Raw genomic sequence first — 23167 nt, forward strand, 5'->3', positions numbered from 1 at the left:
AAGAGCCTGTTTTCAGTGGAGGTATCAGTCAGTAAAATGGCACTTCAGCCACTCACCATAACTCCTAGCTATCACCAGTGTACCACAAGGCTCTATCCTTGGTCTTCTTCTCTTTAGCAGTCTTCCCAACATCTTCCACAGCTCCACACAAGAGGCCTTCCTAATGCAATATGCTGATGACTCCACACTCATATGCACATCAGATAATCTGGCAAATCTCCAAAACGTTACTCAATAAGCTGTAATAGCCACTGAAACATGGCTTTGTAACTTACAACTCATGCTCATCCCCCCCAAAAAAAATACTCCCCTCAGATCACTCTCTCATGAAGAAGAAAATTTAAAATCCTCTCACTTAATAATGCAGCATTTGAAGTCACTTCCAATAGCAAATAATGAGGGAGGGTAGTGGATGATAAAAAGTAAGACTGGCTAATAATAATAATAATAATACTAATAATGATGATAAAAGTGGATGATAATGACCAATTCTGCAGAAGAATGCACAGACTTCCCAAATGACTTGGCCATTATGAAGGAAGGTTTGTCTCAAATACATAAATGGTGTAAAATTCATGGCCTGAAAAGAAATGCCAAAAAATGCACAACTGTATCTTTTAGGAAGTCATCTACCCAAGAGAGCTACCACATTGACAATACGTCCCTAAGACTTGACCCTGTTCAGAATTTGGGAATTTTATGTGGACAGCGACCTAACTTTTGACTGGCGTGTCTACTATTGAAAGAAAGTCCTTCTATATTGTAGAGATCATAAACAAAGGGATTGTGTCTAGATCTGGGAATGTCATTGACCCTATGTACTCAGCCCTCATTGGGCCAATCATTCCATATTATGTTCCCTTTGGCATGTATCTGTTCAGACACATGCAGCAACTGGAAAAGCCACAAAGATACCTTACTAAAAGGATACAAGGCCTGAGCAACATGTCCTACATGGACCAACTGAAGCCCTGTCACTATACTTTGCATCCTACAGCCTGCTAAGACGTGACCTGTACCTGGCAAAGAAGACATCCTCTGACTAGTTACTGATAGATTTACTGCACACCAGTAAATCATATAGCCTCAGAAATACTCAGTCCAGGGATCTAAACATCATATTTTGCAGAGGATACCACTGCTATGGAACAGCCCCCCCCCCTCCACATAAAACAAAGTTCATCTCTGTCCATTTTCAAGTGCAACTTAGATCTATGGATGGGAAACAGAAAATTTACCCCAGGATTGCCCATACATGTGTCTCCCTAAATTTTCTATGGTATGATTCCAGTTATTCTCATTAGGGGTAATATATAATTATCAACCATGGGACAGGTAAGGTCAATCTATAACCAAATGGAATAGGTTATTTCTAATGCAAAAAGGGAAACTGGCTAGAATGAAAATGGCCTGCAAGGGTAGCTAGTCTAGTACTTAACTATGAACCTATAATATTACATTTGACATGCATATACAAAACTGCATAAAAACCTCACCAAATGGTGTGCCTTATAGATCCAAAAACTTTTTCACCAGCACAACTAAAACAACACTTGCCATTCCTTACCTCCTCCCCTCACTACTTTATGGCCCTCCCATTCCTTTTCTTACTAACCTCCAGGCATCACAAAAAGCAAAATTTCAGCAATGCTATAACAGTGGCAACATTTGCAGCAAATACCCCTTGTGGAAATCACTACTATATAGCACTGAAAGCCTAAATTGGTTAGAACTGTCCCCTAAACTAACATATACACAACATATTCCCACCTATAAAATTATCCAGCATACATCTGTTTGTCTGGCACTAAATACCATTCTACACAACTATGTTTGGACTGTCATTATGATCTAGCGAGGAAAAAACTCTGTCCACAAACCTATCAAATCTGCTGGGCATGGTCTGTATTTATACCATATTGCTAAGGCCTAGAACACCTTACCTATATCTATCCTCCAGTCCGTTAAAATCCTTCTGAAATAGTTCTTAGCCAAAATCTGTTTCTTTTCTTGCTCATCCCCAGTTTAAGAATAATGTTAAATTTGAACAAGTTCCTGTTCATACCTTACACCTCCTTAATCCCCTTTTCACTCATTTCCTAACTTCATCTAGACAAGCAACAACTTTATTTTTTCCTCACTTCATATTACAATTCATGTATGCATTATACTAGCTTACATTTATCTTGTAGAAACTAAACTTTCCCAGCAATCATATGTATGCCAGTAAAACAATATCATGCTTGACCTTGTCCTTACAAATGTCTCTGCCTACACCCCACTAATACTCAATACCATATTATAATATAATATACCACATATACAACTTGTGATTGCAACAACTATCCAAATGAAAACCCAACTCAATGTAATCAGGAAAACTAAACTGAAACATAAATCTCTACATGGGAGCAAAAAGCACATAGCATTTTCACGTCAAAAGTAAAAATGAATAAGGAAGTGCAACATATAACAGTATACAAGATGTCTCATGATATGTAATACAAGTCCTCCCTGTCAAAACAAACTGCTATACCCAGTTTACTTGGCAAACAAACTAATAAAAAACCTACAACAAAATTGCACCCAGATATCAGTGGAAATAACTGCCCACCCACATCACAACAAATCAGACTGAAAAACAATGAAAACAATATTACTGGGCATTAAATACTTTACAACTCTCAACTATCCCTGATTTTGCCTCGTATTATTACCTTCTCCTTGTTAAATGTTTTGTTTTTCTGGTAAATCACTGAAGATTACTGTTAGTCAGAATTGTCAGGGATTTAAGTTCCATATATTTTAGACCATAAGAAATCCATGTTGATAAAAATGCTGTTATTGTCCTATTAACTTTTAAGTGAAATGTGGTATTATTTAAAATTGTCCCAAAGTTTGGACTTGTAAAGATCCTGGTGGTCATTAAGCTAGTGTATGAACATATTGCTTATGCACAAAACATAGCACACAAGTACATGGAATACATTATTCATACTTCTTTATTCCTACAACATATACCCCAATTTCAAGATTTGACATAAATATCTAAAGAGAATTTAAATAATCTATCAAAACATAAAAATGTACGCAATCCTCTAGCATCATTCAGGCTTGTAAGAATGCACCACAATGTCTTACTGAAGCCATTTGAAGAGGACTGTTTCAACTGAGCCAGCAGGACAACCTACCCAGTATCTCAGCAATAAAACATGATCCTAATCACTACCACAGGTGAAGTCAGAACTCCGGTTTCACCCCCCCACTACCACCAAGAGAACTAGTTCTAAACTTACTGTCACTATCCACAAAAGGAAAACACAGTAAATATTGTATAAAACTACCTAACAATACACACTAAAACCTTTAACAATGACCACATCTCAGTTCAGCTAAAATCCTGCAGAGCAAAGCAGAAAGAACATGGTAATCCTCCTGGAAAATCTGACTCTCAACCAGTCAGAAAAAATAGCCAGTTACCAATGTAAGCAACAGACACACATACACTGCAGGAAAACTAGCAACCTGTAAAAAATTAAACCTATAATAACAAAGCTTTGCTCTATGTAAGCCATACAACATGGAAAAAAGTACATTACATCATACAGATGCTTTCTACTTGGAATTCTCTAGTAATTAAACCAAACACAAGAGATGCCATAAATAATTCACAATTTAAATAACAATCTCTGAAACATAATGTTCACTTACCTGTAATATCCAATTGTGTAGGCTAAGCAAGTCCCATTAATTCTTCTGGCAGCCATCGCCTACAAAGCCGACTTCTTTCCCAAATGGCTTGCACAAAATCTACATACGTCATAATATAGCCATTATCTGTAAAATTTACTCCAAATTTCAACTCAATTATAGCAAATCATGTCAGTCATTTATAATGACTCTGTCACCAGCCACAAAAAGTAAAAATTTATAAAAAAGGCTCCACTAACCTCTTGTCCAACCTTCCACTATGACTGAGTTCCACAACTAAGTTGAATTCAGTAGAAAGTGACACGTATCATTTCATAAAACAGCATGCCCACCCTCAAACAATTAGCTATGCCTTGTCTTTCCATAGGATGTACCTAGACAATACCTGAATGTACTACTTTGTGAGGAATGCATGAATAGATTACACTGGTTAACACATTCAAATAAGTGCATACACTGAAAAGAATAAGACATTTTTTAACAGCTCAGCATCTAAGCTTCTCATTCAGTGCAATGAAGGCCAGTACCAAGCCAGAAACCAATACAATTAGCACCTCAAGTTGAATATGGCCATTTTTACCTCTGCTGGCATCCATTGTTTAATCTAGTATGTCCAAGATCAAAAACACGTAACAGATAGCCAAGGATGACTCTAGCAATTTTAAAATAATTAACATGCAAATCAATTATCTCAGGCTTCTCTTACCACAAACTGAGAATTATGTAACTCATGCAGATGGACAATACAGTTACGACTGCTGAATCCTATCGTGCTATCCCAAACAGAACCAATATGCTATTCTCCTAAAAAAGGAAGACAATCTGGTGATCCCCTGCCATAAACAAACTCTACAACAGAAGAAAGAAACTGTTGCAAAAGAGTAAAATCCCACGAGTGGAGGAGCTCCCTGGTCAGCCTCAGTAAGAAGCTAAGATCCCTTATAAGATCCTCCAAAGCTAGCTACGAAAACAATCGCTGCTGATTCTAGGGACAACTACAAAGCATTCTATAGCAAAGTCAAGAATCTCAATAGCAATACCCAGATCTGCTCTGAGTTACAGCACAATGGCATGAAAATTACAGAACCAACTGATATTGCCAACATCCTGGCAGATAGGTTCAATGCTAACTTTACTCCCTCTCACCCCCTAAAGGGCCCATATCTATACAGGAAGAATGCAGAGTCCCTGTAATCACAACTACGCAGGTAAAAGCTGCACTCTCTAAAGCCAAAAACACAGCATCCATGGGACCGAACAACATCCCAGGCTACATTTTACACAAACTTCAGAATGAACTGGCTCCCCACCTAAGCACCATGTTCAGTCATAGCCTCACGTCAGGCTTTGTGCCCACTGAATGATGCACAGCAACAGTTATCCCATTCCACAAAGGGGGAGACACTACTGATCCTGGGAACTATCACCCTATTAGCCTGACAGACAGACAAACCCAAATAAACACACAAAAGAGACATGGGGATTACTGAGCCTGAAGCAGACTCAAACCCATGCTCAAGAAGAGTAATTGGGATTAGTAAGTCTGACACAGGCAGACTCAATCCCAGAGAGAAAAAGGTGAAGAGCAGAGTGTCATTCATCTTCCATATGCATTTACCTCTTCAGCTTCTGACTGCTGCCACTTGTCTGTTCTTCCCGCACTTCTGTCCTAGCCCCCCGATGAGTCCTGCCGCTCCCAACTGTCCTACCATCCTGACGAGTCCTGCCACTACCCTGCTGCTCCACACGAGTCCTGCTGCTCCTGACGTGTCCTGCTGCTCCCGACGAGTCCTGCCACTCCTAGCTGCCTTTGCCTAACATCCTGCTAGTTCCATCCTCATGGTCCTACCTGTTGGAAGTACACAAACAAAAAGTGAATACACAGCATACAAGCCACACTAAGGTACTACCTGAAATTACTGCCTGACAGCATTATAAAAGATTACTGGAAAGGAAATATGAGCACATACCTATCCTACAGTTTTACTGGGATCTTACGAATTTTCTTCCAGACAAAGTCTTCAGTGAGGCTGCCATGTGATACACTTTGTCCCACTTCATGCTCAATTGAGAGCACAGCTAAGCCTGAAAGTCTCTCCTGACTCAATGACGAGCGCAGGTATGTCTTAATGAGTTTCAGCTTAGAAAAGCTGCATTCTGCAGTAGCTACTGTAATGGGTGCAGTCAAATAAATGTGCAGTGAAACATAAGTATTTATATACATGTCTTGCAAGTGGTTGTGAATAAGGAAATGTAACACAGTCAGTGATGATGATTCATTAGCAATCATTCATGAAAGGCTTTTAAGTTCGTGTCCAAGGTCAGAGTCATCAGTATCACAGTGGCCACTTATCCTGTCAGTCAGTTGTTCTTTCAGAGCCTTGCAGTGTTACAGCAGTGTGTCTTCTGCAACATCACTCAAGGCTTTAATATTTGATAAAAATCCAAAGGCCTTATCAAACTCAGAAAGCTTCTGAAACCGGTCAGTAAACAATTGGATTGTTGTGTCCAGCAGCACATTGAAGAACTCTATACATAATTTTACTGCTGGATCCTGTACAGTCTCATCTTCTCCTTCATAGTCAAAGAACTGTTTTACTTTCCTCTGTCTCTTTTCTTGAAATGTGGTGCCAACATCCAGTTCCACTATCTTAGAGGCTTTGCCCATGGCATGTTAAAATTATTTTTCTCTGTAATTCTTTAGCAGGTCCATAGTGGATGCCAGCACTTTGACACATGTCAAAATATCAACAGATGGACTCTGCAGAACTTTGCTTGCACAATTTACCTCTGTCAGCACATCATACCAAACCACTAAACATACAATGAACTGGTATGACATATGTTCTGAGCACAGTCCTCTTGCTTGTTGATATGTTGCAGCATCATTTGTACGTACTGCTTGCCCTGTCTCTTGTAATGCCTCAATGACTCCCTTCAACTGAAATCTCACTGCCTTGGCAGAGTATCCTGCATTCCCAGCAAGTCTCTGACAGTGGCTTCACAGTGACATTTGTGTGCCGTTTTAAGATCTGCCATCGGCTTGTTGATGCTGAACAGAGTGCGTAAATGTTTTGCAGACATCCAAAGAATGACACTGCCTGTACTGATGAATGTGCTCCATCACTTACTATAAGATTTAAATTAAGGCAGGCACAAGGCACATAAAAAGCCCTTGAATTCATCTGTTTTATCCGGGCCTGCACTCCAGCTCGTTTACCCTTCATGTTGCTGCCATTGTCGTATCCTTGTCCTCAACAGTCATTAATGTCCAGTTGATGATTTTGAAGAGTCTGAAGAGCTTCTGTAAGTCCTGCCCCAGTTGTGTCATTCACAGGTGTTTGCTCTTGATTGCTGATGTCTGGCATGCAATCAAGAATCAGAGAAAAGTACCTAGCATCCTTCACCTTCCCTACAATGATCCTTAAAATAGCATTTGCAATCAGCTGGATAACTTCATTCTATATGTCCTTCCCAAGATAGTGATCCATTAATTCTTTATTCTGAATATGACGCATATGTTCAGCCATGACAGAGCCAAACTGCGACAAAAGTTGCACTTGACCTAAGAAGTTGCCATTGCCATAGGTGTTCAGGGCATCAGTTGTACCACGGAATGCCATGTTCCATTCTGCCAAGTACTGGGCAACAGCAATAATGCGTTTTAACACACCATGCCAGTGAGTTCTCCTTTTCAACCACTGGTTGTCTCTTATCATCCATAGTCTGCCTACTCTTTATACTATTGTCCAGTTCCTTCCACTTCATCATGCATGCCATATGCTCTGGTGCTCGTTCATGGCTGTGTAAATCTTTGGATATCGCTCTCCATGCTTTGTAACCACCTGACCTGAGAAGATGGTTAGAATGTCCAAATAATTTGCATGCAAAGCAAAACAGTGCATCCTTTGAGACCGAATATGTCAGCCAAGTGTGTTTTGCTCTCTCTCCATTAGGCAGCACATGGAAATAGTTCTCAGATGTAAATCTTCTTTTCTGCTCATTGACTGGGAATTGTGGTAACACCACTTGCACAGGTCCATGCTGAATGGCAGCTACCCTAAACTCATCCCTAATCAAGTCTGGCCAAGTCCCTAGATCCTCCAAGGATGCACCTTCTATATCAAAGTCTGGTGATCCAGGCAACACCTCAGGTGAATCTGCACACCCATGGTAGTCCACAGGAGGTAGCGAGAGTGGTCATTTTCTAGTGAAAGGATGCTGGCCTCACAGTGGTCAGACTGTAATACAGAACCATTGTGTTGTCCTGAAGGCAGACTTTTTCCTGAATCTGAGTCACAGAAACATTTCATAATGGAACCCTGTCTCTTTGCATCCTCATTCCTCTGCTGCTGAAGACAAATATGTACACTTCATCTCTAACTGGGAGTGGAAGTAAAGCAGAATTACTACACATGCAGAGTCCTTTTGTCATGCTGTTATTAAAAATGATTAATGACTTGCATTGACATCAGTCACTATTGCACTGCAGGCAGAAAGACTGAAGCATGACTAACCCATAGGCACAAACAAGTAATGAGAGGCCCGGGTTACAATTTCATGTTGAATATCTAACACTAAAGGTGAACTTCAGCAACATGTGAAGAGGCCACAGATGATGCAAAAGATTGATATTACAAGCTGTCAGACTAAAGTCTGAAAGAACTAATGACTAGGAGAGGCACAAGTTTGAAGGGGAATACACCAAACTGAGGCAAGACAAATGTTGGAGATGGACATTCCCACAACCCCTCAGCACAGGATCTGTGTAAATTCAGGGACCCATCAACCTCCTAAACTGTCAACATAATTCAGACAGCCAAAAAACTTGGATACTAGAGCAATGTTTGCAGTAGTATGCATTAAAGACATCAGTACATTCTGTCTCCAGGCAAACAATGGACAGTTAAACAGCACTATAAACAGATAGCAGAACAGTGTTTGCATTAGCAGGCATTAAGATAAAATATTCCAAGCAAACAATGGACACTGCAACATTCTCACAGGTCCTAACCACACTCCAAATCTTTCAACACAATAAGTACAGACAATGAAAAAAGTTAAACCATTGCATCAGTAGTACATTGTTGGTAAACATAATAGTAGTGTAACAGGGTTTGCATTAGCAGAAAAAATGGAGTGCGCCTGGTAAAAATCACAAATCAATCAAATACCAGTCACAGTGAACGAAACACCAAAGCGCTATTTGCCAATGGTAAAGTACCTGAGAAAACGGCCACTGCACATTTTCTATAAATGCAGATAGCTGAAGAAGGATGAGTTCACCAGATGTAAAATCCAATTTATTGAATTGTAAAAGAAGAAAACTGCCACAACACATTTTCAAAATTAGAATATAAACATTGCTAAATGCCATAAAACGTTTTCGTAGGAGTAGCCCTCGAACTTCATCAGATATGAAAAAAATTTCATGTTGTCACTTCCTTTTTATATACATCTTAATTGGAACACATTCAATTGATCAATTAGTCTTTTAAAGGAACTTGCACTCAAACACATTAAATTAATAAATTACATAAAGTCACTTCCTAAAACATCAAATATTTCACACAATAAACTTTAAAAACCTATTCACTAATATAAATAATGTTGTATTGAAGTATTTCATATGAAAACTATATATATTTAAAATACATGTTGACTATATATGGAACTTTTGTAATACAATATATACTTGAAATGTATAATAAAATGGACTACATATTCCCAGCAATTAGATACAACTAATACAATATACTGTAGATGTAAATATAAATAAAATATATAAATGTCATGTCACTGACATTATATGTATTATAACTTCGCAGATCTAAGCTTGAGTAAAGGGGCAATGGATATGTGGTCGTTCATGCCCGGAGATTTATTGGCTTCAAAAACGACTTGCCAATATGTCTCCCTATATTCTAGTTTAGTTTCCCAGGGGCCTCCCCTAAGTTCTCTAGGAACTATTTCTACCACATGAAAGTGAAATTTAGCTTGGGGGCATTGAAGGGTGTGTTTATATAAAGTATTTCTAGATTTCTAGAATTACAGACTGCTTTACTAAGGTACAAGACATTGAATTTGGACAATGTATATCTACATGAGTGTTTAAATAAACACATTGTACCTAAAGGTTTAAGGATATTTAAATATCCGAATAATGTAGTGGAAGGAAGTGAATTCCACAAGGAACTTTTGAATATTTTCAATAGTTGTGGCTTAGAAATAGTCCAAGCAATTACTAGAAACAATGATAGGGAAATTAGTAAAATGAAGGAATTAATTGACATGTATAATGAGAGAGTTACCACAGATTTAATTTTCAGTATAGAAACTGAGAAGAATAGGTATTATGATATTAGAGCACAAATTGACAAAAAATGTGAGGATATCATAAAACAGAAATACAAAAAACTTGAACGTGACAGAGAATATCAGGAAGGACTACAATACCCAGCACCCCCTTAAGACCCATTTATTTATTTATGATGGCAAAATGTATTCTATATTACATGATGTTTCCAGGTGCAGTGAGGCAATAGACTTGGCCCTCAAAGATCTATTTGATCAGGGGGTAATAGATTATAATACTTACATATGCCTGGAAAACACTTCACCTAGGGTACCCTCGATATTCGGGGTACCCAAGGTTCATAAAGATATCTCTGACCCCCCCTTAAGACCCATTGTAGCTTCTGAAGGCTCCAAGATTTCTCCTTTATCAAAATTTCTAGACTGGAAAATGAAACTGTTGTGGGGGAAAGACAAATATCTGTTAAAAGATTCTTGGGAATTCTTAAGGCAAATCACACCGGATTTAAAGGCAGTCAACCTTAAATTTGTTACTATCGATGTAACAGATTTATTTTCTGTTATACCCCATGAGACAGGGCTAACCTGGATAGAGGAGGCTCTCATAGATAATTCAATGACCAGTGAGAATGACATTTATACTATTCTAGAATTAACTGAACTTGTTTTGAATAACAACTTTTTATATTTCCAAGGTGAATTTTTCAAACAGGAATCCGGGGTAGCTATGGGGGCCAACTGTACCCCCACCTATGCTGACATAGTATTGTCGGTATGGGAGAAAAAATTTATAAACAAAAGTAAGTATGTTAAATATTGGAATCTATACACCAGATTCCTGGGCGACATATGCATTTTTTGGACCAGTACAGAGGCATTATTAGAAGAATTTATTTGATACATAAACCAAAGTACTACATTCTTAAGATTTACACATCAAGTGACCATTGATTATGTAAATTATTTGGACGTTTCCCTACAAGTGATCGAAAGTGGGTTTAAATCTACTATATAAAGGAAACCCACCTTTTCCAACTCCTACATTAGATATACCAGTGCCCATCCCTTATACCAAAAAAAGAGTGTAGTCAAGGGACAGTATGTTTAGGCTTGTCGCATGACTTCTAATGAAGAAGATTTCATGAGAGAATGTGACCTACTTATGAAAATGTTTTGCAGAGAGGATATCCTGCTGAACTAATAACTGACATACAAAGGGAAGTGAGTTCTAACAGGCAGGGAAAATTCAAACCTGTTTTAGGGATGGGGTCAATACAAACTGAATTTCTAACAGGTCAACAGGAATGTGAAACAGATTCAACATATAACAATATTTTTATTACTAATTTTAGTGCTAATGCTTATGTAATTAAAAATATAGTAAAAAGTGAATGGGTCAAATTTAATGAATTCACTGACCTACATAACTTAAAAGGGAAAACTATTAAAACTGTATTCCAGAAAGGTTACAATATAAAAAACTTATTAGAAAACAACAAGTATCCTTCTGTATTTTCCAGTAAATCTAAGGGCACATACAAATGTGGACTATGCCCACAATGTAAATATATTACACATCAACAAAAAATATTTTTAACAGCTAGGAAGAAATGGATAGCAGCTTTGAACTATTCTAACTACAATTCCCACGGGCTAGTGTATATTGTTTATGTAAAGGGTGTGAAGGATTCTACGTAGGGAAAACTGAGAGAACTTTAAAACGTAGAATATATGAACATATGAATAACATCCAGAAGCAAAGTTCTAGAAATGCTTTATATAAACACACCCTTCAATGCCCCCAAGCTAAATTTCACTTTAATGTGGTAGAAATGGTTCCTAGAAAACTTAGGGGGGGGCCCCTGGGAAACTAAACTAGAATATAGGGAGAAATATTGTCAAGTAGTTTTAGAAGCCAATAAATCTCCGGGCATGAACGACCACATATCCATTGCCCCTTTACTCAAGCTTAGATCTGCGAAGTTATAATACATATAATGTCAGTGACATGACATTTATATATTTTATTTATATTTACATCTACAGTATATTGTATTAGTTGTATCTAATTGCTGGGAATATGTAGTCCATTTTATTATACATTTCATGTATATATTGTATTACAAAAGTTCCATATATAGTCAACATGTATTTTAAACATATTTAGTTTTCATATGAAATACTTCAATACAACATTATTTATATTAGTGAATAGGTTTTTAAAGTTTATTGTGTGAAATATTTGATGTTTTAGGAAGTGACTTTATGTAATTTATTCATTTAATGTGTTTGAGTGCAAGTTCCTTTAAAAGACTAATTGATCAATTGAATTAGTGTTCCAATTAAGATGTATATAAAAAGGAAGTGACAACATGAAAGTTTTTTTCATATCTGATGAAGTTCGAGGGCTACTCCTACGAAAACGTTTTATGGCATTTAGCAACGTTTATATTCTAATTTTGAAAACGTGTTGTGGCAGTTTTCTTCTTTTACAATTCAATAATTTGGATTTTACATCTGGTGAACTCATCCTTCTTCAGCTATCTGCATTTATAGAAAACATGTAGTGGCCGTTCTCAGGTACTTTACCATTGGCAAATAGCTCTGTAGTGTTCCGTTCACTGCGACTGGTATTTGATTTTGATTAATTAGGGTTTGCATTAGTATACATTCAAACATCTACACCTTCTGCAACATTCTCACAGCTGCTAACTACCCTCCCGACATTCGGCATGGTAAACAATGTACAATTCCTTTCAACCTCCAAAGAGCATAATTCAAACAGCCAATAATAACTGCAGAACAAGGCGTAACATTGGGGATAGTTAAACAGTACTATAAACCTAGACAGCCAAACAGTGTTTACATTAGCATGCATTGAGATATCAGGCCCCATCAACCTCCAAATAGCATAATTCAAACAGCCAAAAATAACTGCAGAACAGGCTGTAACACCAGGGATATTTAAACAGTACTATAAACCTAGACAGCAGAACAGTGTTTGCATTAGCATGCATTAAGATATCAGTACATTCTGCGGAATTCTCACCCCCCCCCCCCCAGCCGATGCACAATAATCCTGGATAAAGTGAAAACCAAAAACATAGGCTTAGCATTAACAATGTGCTTATACAGCACATGACCCCCATTAAAAAAGCTCCAGGCAAATATTGAACACTGCAACATTCTCAAAGGCCCTAACCACACTTTCAAACTTTCAACACATTAACAACGGACAACGAAAAAATTGCAGTCATTGCATCAGTGAGTAAAACACTGAAGTTATATACAACAGTAGTGTAACAGGGTTTGCATTAGTATACATTCAAAACATCTATGCCTTCAGCAACAACATTCTCACAGCTGCTAACTACCCTCCCAACATTAGGCATTTTAAGCAATGTAGAGGCTCCATCAACCTCCTAACCTCTCAGCTTAATTCAAACACCCAAAAACTGCAGAACAAGCTGTAACATCAGGGATATTTAAACAGTACTATAAACCTAGACAGCAGAACAGTGTTTGCATTAGCATGCATTAACATAGCAGTACATTCTGCGGAATTCTCACCCCCCCCCCACCACCACCACCCCAGCCGATGCACAATAATCCTGGATGAAGTGAAAACCAAAACCATAGGTGTAGCATTAACAATGTCCTTAAAAAAGCTCCAGGCAAACATTTAACACTGCAACATTCTCACAGGCCCTAACCACACTCCCAGACTTTCAACACATTAACTATGGACAGTGAAAAAGCTGCAGTCATTGCATCAGTGAGTAGAACATTGCAGTTATATGCAAACATCTCCAAAAAACACAGCATCCATGGGACCTGATGGTGTGAGGAATTAAACCCACAGCTAGGACAGCTGTTTAATCAAAGTCTTACCTCTGGATACGTACCCAGGGGGGGCGCACTGCAACTGTGGTCCAAGCCATGGAGAGGATCATAATGGACCTCATAAATAAAGACATAGGGAATTTGCAGACTTTGGATCCATCCCAGTTTGGCTTTGTCAAAGGCAGATCATGCCTTCTAAACTTGGTTGACTTTTTGAAACAGTCACCAAAGCCATTGATGAGGAAAGGCAGTCCATACAGCCTACCTCGATCTGTATCATTGAAAAACTCATCAGCTTAAATGTTAACCCATACATCACAAGATGGGTTGCAAACTGGCTGAGTGACAGAACCCACAGGGTCAGAGTTCATGTCAGACTCAAAGCCTGTCACAAGTGGTGTACCACAGGGCTCAGTCCTGGGCCCACTCTTGTTTGGCATCTACTTTTCCAAGTACAAGCAAACACAGGAGGGTTATGGCTGACAAAGTTTGCAGATGACTGCAAACTGGCCATAGTAGAAAACACATCTGACACAGATATCCTTCAGAAGGGTCTCACAGAAATGGATAACTGGTGCCAGAGCCATGGCCTAAAGTTAAATGCCAAAAATGCATAGTCATAAAAACAAGGTTACCCTAGCTACCAAATAGGTGGCAATCCACTGAGCACAGAAGAAGTTATCAGGACCTGGGGACCCAGGTTGATAGTAGTCTGTCATTCAACACCCATGTAGCTAAAGTAGTTAGGAAGACCTTCTACATTGCCCACCTTATCATGAAGGGATTCTCATCTAGATCAAGGGAGGTCATAGTCTCCTATACTCATCACTCATCAGACCAATGATTGAGTACAATGCCCCATTAATGTATCTGACCCGACACTTGCAGCAGCTGGAGAGGCCACAAAGTTCCTCACCAAAAGGATAAAGGGTCTCAAACATCTGTCCTATGCTGCCCGACTGAAAGAACTCCAGCTCTATTCGACCTTTGCCTAACATACAAGGCCATGTCAAACCCAGATTTGATGAATATGCTTCACCTCAAAAATCTAGATCCATCAGAGCCACAAGCTGGCCTTGTTCAAGAGAAATCTTGACCAATGGATGGATTACCTCAGTGTCACTGCTCGACAGAGGCACAGCAAAATAATCTAGGCTTGTAAATGCCCTCGGGCAGATAGCCTAGTATGAACCTATGAACCTATGAACCTATAGTAGTGTAACAGGGTTTGTATTAGTATACATTCAAAACATCTATTCCTTCAGCAGCAACATTCTCACAGCTGCAAACTACCCTCCCAACATTAGGCATTTTAAGCAGCGTACAGGTCCCATCAACCTCCTAACCTTTCAGCACAATTCAAACAACCAAAAAAACTACAGAACAAGGTGTAACATCAGGGATAGTGTAAAACAGTACCATAAACCTAGATAGCAGAACAGTGTTTGACAAACTTGTAAAAAAACTCAAAACCTACTGCAAATTATGTTGATAATCTACCAACAGTTTCAAAAAATAGCAGCTGAAGCCAATTCTTATCCTGAATACTTAAAAGATCCATTACTGAGCAGTACACATCCCAACCATCTGGAAAATATACATTATACCTTTGCACAAAGGTGGAAACTTGACAGAACTTAAATTATAGGCCAAGAGCAATTCTTCTCCCACTACCTGAACTCCTAGAGGAATGCATTCATTCTCAACCAATAATTGACTTGCCAAATCCCAACATGGCTTCAGGCCTCATGCTGCAACTGCCCTCCTCAGTTATACCAACACCATCAATTTACAAATGATGGTATCTGGCTTTCTCAATTTGTTAAAGGCCTTTGTCAGAGTCTCTCAACAAACTACTAACTACTCTCGCCAACCTTAATCGGATCCTCCTAGTCCTCCACTGGCTCCAAAGTTACCCAACAGGTCATAAACAACCATAAAATGTTTCCAGTATCTACCCCCCTCTATTTCCACTTGTATTAGGAGTCTCACAAGGCTACATCCTTGATCCACTTCAATTTAGTAGATTATTGGCCTCAATACTGCCACATCCCTAGCACTCACAATCCAATATGCTGACATTGATACACTTGTGTTACGTCTACCATGCAACAGGTCATGTCCCAACCCAGGCTGAAATAAGCTAATCTTCACCACTTACCCCATATGCCTTAGACTACTGACTTAGCAGCATCTCACAAGACTGCCCACCTATGCTCTAGCCAACTACAATATTCTTCTCTGTCCCATTATTTATCTCCCCTCCTTTTCGTCACCCCTATCCCATTCTCTCTACCTTTTACATATACAGCATAGATACTGCCAAAACAAAATCCTCTTGCCCCAAATAACTAACTTACACACTCTCCTAACCAATGGGCAATCAAAATTAAATGTATATTACATTTCACATTCCCTTATATTGTCCCTCATATAAACAGATAAACCAAACTTATTTTACATATTTCTAGCACCTGTGTACTAAAAAGCATTTCTCCCTGGACCTCCACTGAAAATGGGTTCTATCCCAGTCAGACTATTCAGTAAACAAATGTAAAATAAGTAAAGTAAAACTGGTATAACCACAGCCCCTCACCCCCCATTCTCTTAGCACAAGAACTCTACATAAAAGCAAATTAAAACTGATAAAACCAGTGCCCACCTCCCTAATCCTCATAGCATAAGAACACCACACAAGTGAAAAACTGGTAAAACCACAGCCCCTCACCCCCCCATCCTCACCAGAGCACGAACATAAAATAAAACTGGTACAACCACAGCCTGACCCCCCACCCACATAGCACAAAAACTCTACACAGAACCAATATAAAACTGGTACAACCACAACCCTCCCATCCTCTTAGCACAAAAACTCTGCACAAAACCAAAATAAAACTAGTACAACCACAGCCCCAAAATAAAACTGGTATAACTACAGCCCTCACTCCCCCAAACCTCTTAGCACAAAAACTCTACACAAAACCAAAATAAATCTAGTGCAACCACAGCCCTCACCCCCCAAACCTCTTAGCACAAGAAATATGCGCAAAAAACAATCACCCCCCCCACAAAAAACAAAGTTGAAATTAAACCCCAAAACTAACCTTTTATGCTTTCTACAGAAGGCTTCTTCCAATACTCTGCTCCCTCTTCACGACTGAAGGCTCACCTGCTCTGCTTGTCTTCCTCAGACCACTCAGTCCCTTTGAAGTTGCCCTTAAAAGGGCAGTTTGTCAGACCTTTTGAGAAGTTGCCCTTAGAAGGACAGTTTAAAAAGAGTAGAATCCAAAGACCACAACTGCTGCAAAGGCTTGATCCACCACTGATCCGTTCTTGATGTAGTCCGTCCTCACGCTGGTCCAAACCCCGCTCAATCTCTACACTCTGCTGCTGGTAAGAAACACTCCAATGTTTAAAAACAAGAGAAGTAATCCTTATTAGCTGCAGGTGCCTTTTTAAAGGCAGGTTGTGCAGGAAGTGATTTGTTCGCAGGCTGCTGCAACCAATCAGATCCCTTGTTTCAGCGAGCTGACCTGATTGAGTGCAGCTTGCCAGCGAATCAGAAAAAAATAAAAAATAAAAAAAACGGAAACACAGTTTGGATTTTCACGGTGACGGCAGGGTCCTGGAAGCCGGACTATGTGGATGTCCACACGGAGCTGAGCCGAAGAAGAGTAACACCTGTCAGAGCAACCTGTGGCTGCTGAATGGGGGCCCTCAATTGCGGGAAAGTAATCTGGGGCTCCCCACGGCCTCAGGTTTTGCGGGTGCCTAACACCGGCTATGAGCCTGACGAGCCTGGTCTGTAAGGCCATGGAACGTATCATCATGGAACTCATAAACAAAGACATTAGTAACCTCCAAACTCTGGACCCCACCCAGTTATGGTTTGTGAAAGGCAGATCATGCCTCCTGAACCTGATAGACTTCTTTGAGGCAGCCACCAAAGCTGCAGATGAGGGTAAGGTGGTTCACACAGCCTATCTTGACCTCACCAAGGCTTTCAACACCATCCCCCATTCTGGAATTATAGCTAAACTTACTAAACTAGGTATAAATCCCTACGTCACAGGATGGGTTGCCAACTGGCTCACTGACAGAAACCACACAGTAAAAGTTGCAGACTCCAAATCTGACTTCAAACCAGTGACAAGTGAAGTACCACAGGGTTCAGTCCTGGGACCTCTCCTGTTTGGTATATACTTCTCTGAAGTACAGGCTAACACAGAAGGTCTTTGGCTAACAAATTTCGCAAATGAATGCAAACTAGGAGCCATAGTAGAGTCCCCAAATGATGTGGACATCCTACAGAAGGGCCTCACTGAGACAGATGCCTGGTGTCAGAGCCATGGCTTCAAGCTCAATGCCAAAAAGTGCATTGTCATCTCCTTTGGTAAAAACTCTGTACCCATGAACTACCACATAAGTGGCAGTCTACTTAATGCCGAATGTGTGATAAGAGACCTTGGGACCCAGGTGGACAGTAGTCTCTCCTTTGATAATCACATCGCCACAGTAGTCAGGAAATCCTTCTACATGGAACACCTCATCACAAAAGGGTTCTCATCCAGGAAAAAAGAGGTCATTGTTCCCCTATACTCGACACTCATTAGACCCATTATAGAGTGCACCACCCCTTTTGGAATGTACCTCACAAGACATCTGCAGTAGCTGGAAAGGCCACAGAAGTACCTCACAAAGAGGATTATTGGCCTCAAACAGATGCCCTACACTGACTGTCTCAAAAAACTCCAGCTTTACTCCATAGCATATCGCCTACTCTGAGGTGATCTCTACCTAACATATAAAGCTATGTCAAACTCAGAGCTGTTGGACATGCAACACCTAAAGAAATCCCAATCCCTCCGAGCTACACGCTCTAGGGACCTAAACCTTGTCACCATAATAAACAGGACATGCTGGAGGGATAGATTCCTGTCCCAGAGATTTCCCATACTCTGAAACAAACTACCCATCTATGTCAAGCAAAGTTCCTCATTAGCACTCTTCAAGAAAAATCTTGATGAGTGGATGGGAAATAGGAAATACACCCCGGGGATCACTTCTGTGGCTCTGCTCAACAGGGGCACAGGAAAATAACTTTCTTGGGTGGCGTAAGCCAGGGAACTTTGTTGGCTAGGCTTACTTAGGCCCTTGGGCCGATAGCCTTGTACCTACCTATGAACTATTATTTTATATATTTAGTCAACCTTTTACTTAGTGTAGCAAACTTTAAGAAACTATGAATTTCCATTAGAGATTGATATCTGCAGGACATCTTAATGAAGCTACCTATACAGTTTTAAGTGCCCTAATTATAGGCCTGTAACAGACTTGGAACAGCTATGAAAAAATAAAGTTCAGTGAAAATCTGCAGAACCACAGATAGCAGCTGCCCAAGAGGAGAGGTGTAGAAACAGAGGTTGGCATTAGATGAAACATTCATTTTAATGATGCACTTCCACTGCAAGAACCAAAAACTCGAAATGTATGAGTTGGGTTAAGCTTACAGAAACTGGCATCTCAAGATGGTCTGAAACACAAGGAAAAAAGTACATTAAAGCATTTTGACTGATATAATTGATATTTTTATAGTGGCCATGTAAAAATGTTATGGTCTTGCAATTCACTCAGCAGTGCGTGTACTGTCTATAAAAACACCATACCTATACCTTTTGTCAAAGTCTTCTAGACACACACTAAAATATCTCAGCCTTTGTTCAGACAAGGCAACACATATTTTTCTCCACTCCTCCATACTTCAAGTCCATGCAGGTCACCCAAGAGTCACTAGGAAAGCAGGCCTAAGTATCTGAGGCCTCTAACTCTGCTTGCATACAGTTATGTGACTTAGTCACATGTCACAGGTTCATAGGAGTTACATTTCCCCTTTGCCAGTACCCATGTGACTTAGTCACATGTCACAGGTTCATAGGTGTTACATTTCCACGTTGCCAGTACCCCAGGTTCATAGGAGTTACATTTCCCCTTTGCCAGTACCCAAGTAACTTAGTCACACGTCACAGGTTCATAGGAGTTATATTTCCCCTTTGCCAGTACCCATGTGACTTAGTCATATGTCACAGGTTCATAGGAGTTACATTTCCCCTTTGCCAGTACCCACCCTTAGGCCTTTCCTCCCTTTTCAAGGAGGGCCAGGCCAGTCATACCAGGAGTGAATTTATGAATACCCAACCAGTTATCGTTTTTAAAGGCAGTGTGTCAGACTGTTTAACTTGGAGAGTTAGTTTGCTCCAGATAAGTGGGTAAGAGTTGTGTTATAAATCTATCCCGCCATCATTTTTTATTTATTGGTTGGAGTAGGTTTAGATCTATGGCCTTAATATTAACTGGGCTATTTGATTTATGATTGTATAAGAGTTTTTGGACAACTGGATGTATTATAGGTTCATATGTGTTAATAGGCTAATGACCGCAAGGGCTTTTTAAGCTTAGCAATGCATCCCAAATCTCTGACAAGTTCTGGTACCCTTGACAAGTGTAAGCAGGGTCTTGAGAAGTAAATCATTTACAAGCATGGGCCTGGGGGATGAACCATTTACAGGTTACCTGTGTCCATTAGAGACACAGGTGTCAAACCAAGAATGAATTTCCTGTTCCCTATCCAGTTGTCCAAGTTACACTTGAATTAGGTTAGGGAGGAACTCTGCTTCACATGGATGGGTAGCCTGTTCCAGAGAAGGGGTAGTCTCCTGGATACATACCTCCCTCTCCAAGAGGTCCGATTTATATCACAGGCAAGATTCAAGTCTTTAGAATGAGTAATTCTGGTGTTGCTTGTTTTGTGGATATACAGGAGGTCCATCAGAGTGGGGTCTGACAATGCCTTGTATGCCAGGCATAGATCTCCCCTCAACAGCCTGTAGGAGACAGAATACAAGGATAGGGCCTTAAGGTGGTCAGCATAGAGCATGTTACTTATGCTCTGTATTCTTTTAGTGTATTAAAGTGGCAGTGTACTCAGTGATAGGTCTGATGAATGCCGAATACAGTGGAACAATGACCTCCTTTGACCTAGATGCCACACCTTTATTTAAAAGTTGCACAATAGAGAATGATTTCCTCACTACAGTAGACATGTGATGGTCAAAGGCTAGATTACTGTCTATGTCTGCCCCCAAGTCCTTGACTACTGGGTCAGCTTGTAGGGTGTGTTATCAATATAATAGTTACTATGGGTGGATGACTTTCCAAAGGATACTATTATACATTTATTGGCATTTAGTTTTAGTCCACGGCTCTGGCACCGGGTGTTTGTCTGTCAGCACTTCCTGGAGAACATTTGTGTCAGTGGGCGATTTAATGGCAGCTCCTAATTTGCAATCATCTGCAAATTTAGTCAGCCAGATGATGTTGGCCTTGATTTCAGATAAATAAATGCCAAAAATGAGCAGTCCCAGGACTGAACCATGAGGGACTCCACTTGTGACTGGCCTCTTTGTAGAGGTGGACTCCTCAATTCTAACTTCCTGGGTCCTGTCTGTGAGCCAGCTGGCTATCCACTGGGTGGGTGACATAAGGGTCTGTACCTAACCTGAGTGGAGAATTGTGTAAAATGCATTGGACAGGTCAAGGTAGGCAGTATGCACCATTTTTGCCCTCATCCATTACTTTGGTGACCTTCTCACAGAAGTCCTCCAGGCTGAGTAGGCATGATCTGCCCTTGATGAAACCAAATTGGGTTGGGTCCAGTGTTTTCAGGTTTCCTGTGTCAGTGATCATTTCCATGATAATTATTTCCATGAAAGATTTACAGTTCTACCACTTTAGGAAGAAAAGGAAGTAGGTGGAGTTAAAGAAGAATAGCAGTGTGTCAAACAAAGTGTGAGGATTACAATGTTTATGAACCGGGTATAGAAATAAGGTGCATAAGAAAGCTGGTGAGAGAATGCAGAAGCTCAGGAAGTTCTCAATAGAAAGAAGGGAAGTAGGAAAAAGTAGGAGACAGAAAAGATGAATCAGGTTAAGGAGAAAAACTGTTTAACAAAGAGGCTAAGACAACAGTTGGAATAGCAAAAAACAAGGTATGAGAGGAACTCTACAAGCTTCTGGAAGGTGATTCAGCAGATGGCAATAGGAAACATTATCATGTTTCAAGGCAAACAGAGAAAGATAAAGAAAATAACTTTCTTACAGCCTTCAGAAGGGATTCCAGCAATAACCTTCTCCCTAGCCCACAGGACATCATGGATGGAGTGCTTACAGCAATTTCTCAATGAAGAAAAATACACACAAGTCTTATTGTCCCAGACACAGCCTACAGTGGAAGAGGAAGGTAGGCACACCATAGAAATAAGAACTGCACTAAGGAAAATAAAGTCAGGGAAAGAAGCAGGCTCTGATGTGATCATGGTGGATATGATCAAGAAATTATAGCCAGCAAAGTCTCGATTCTCCACTTTAATAATGCATGATAGTCCTGGCATTAATTCAAGCCTGCATCTTAAATTAAAAAAAGCTGTTCCCATAACACTACCACTACAGAAGACAGTTGTCACCCATCACAAACACGTGTATACACACACATGCACACGCACGCACCTTCACACACACACACACACACACACACACACACACACACACACACACACACACACACACACACACACACACACACACACACACACACACACACACACACACACACACACACACATACACACACACACACACACACACACACACACACACACACACACACACACACACACACACATACACACACACACACATATATATATATATATACACACACACATATACATACATATACGTATATATGTATTCACAGACTCCTTGATTGCTACTAGGCTAACGACCCAGGGGGCCTCTTCAAGCCTAGCCCAGTTTTACAGAAAGAATAATGACATCCATTATTCAAACAGGAGACTGAGGCCAGTTGTTTTTAAGCTACCTCTTTTGATAAGGGGCATTGGTGTGTAAATTTACTATTTCCTATCCACTGCTCCAGGTTGTGCTTAAAGTGGGTAATAGATGAATTCGGCTTCACATTGGATTGGAAGCCTGTTCCATATGAGATGCAGTCTCTGGACACATCTGTCACTACTAGTTATTGTGCTACATGGGGAAAATTTGAGAGTAAGGACATGATTAAGGTGAGAGGGGTATAGAGAATTTGAATGCTGAATGGACTAGGACAGAGATGAGTATGGAAATGAGTGAGTTATGGAAGGATCATGAAAGTGTATAGTGAATGTTACATACGATGGAGTGACTGTGGTTGGGGTTTCAAAGAAAAATAAAAAAAGGAGTATTT

This window comes from Protopterus annectens, chromosome 5.part1 (genome assembly GCF_019279795.1).
Source record: "Protopterus annectens isolate FY-2018-M chromosome 5.part1, PAN1.0, whole genome shotgun sequence".
Lineage (NCBI taxonomy): Eukaryota > Metazoa > Chordata > Ceratodontiformes > Protopteridae > Protopterus > Protopterus annectens.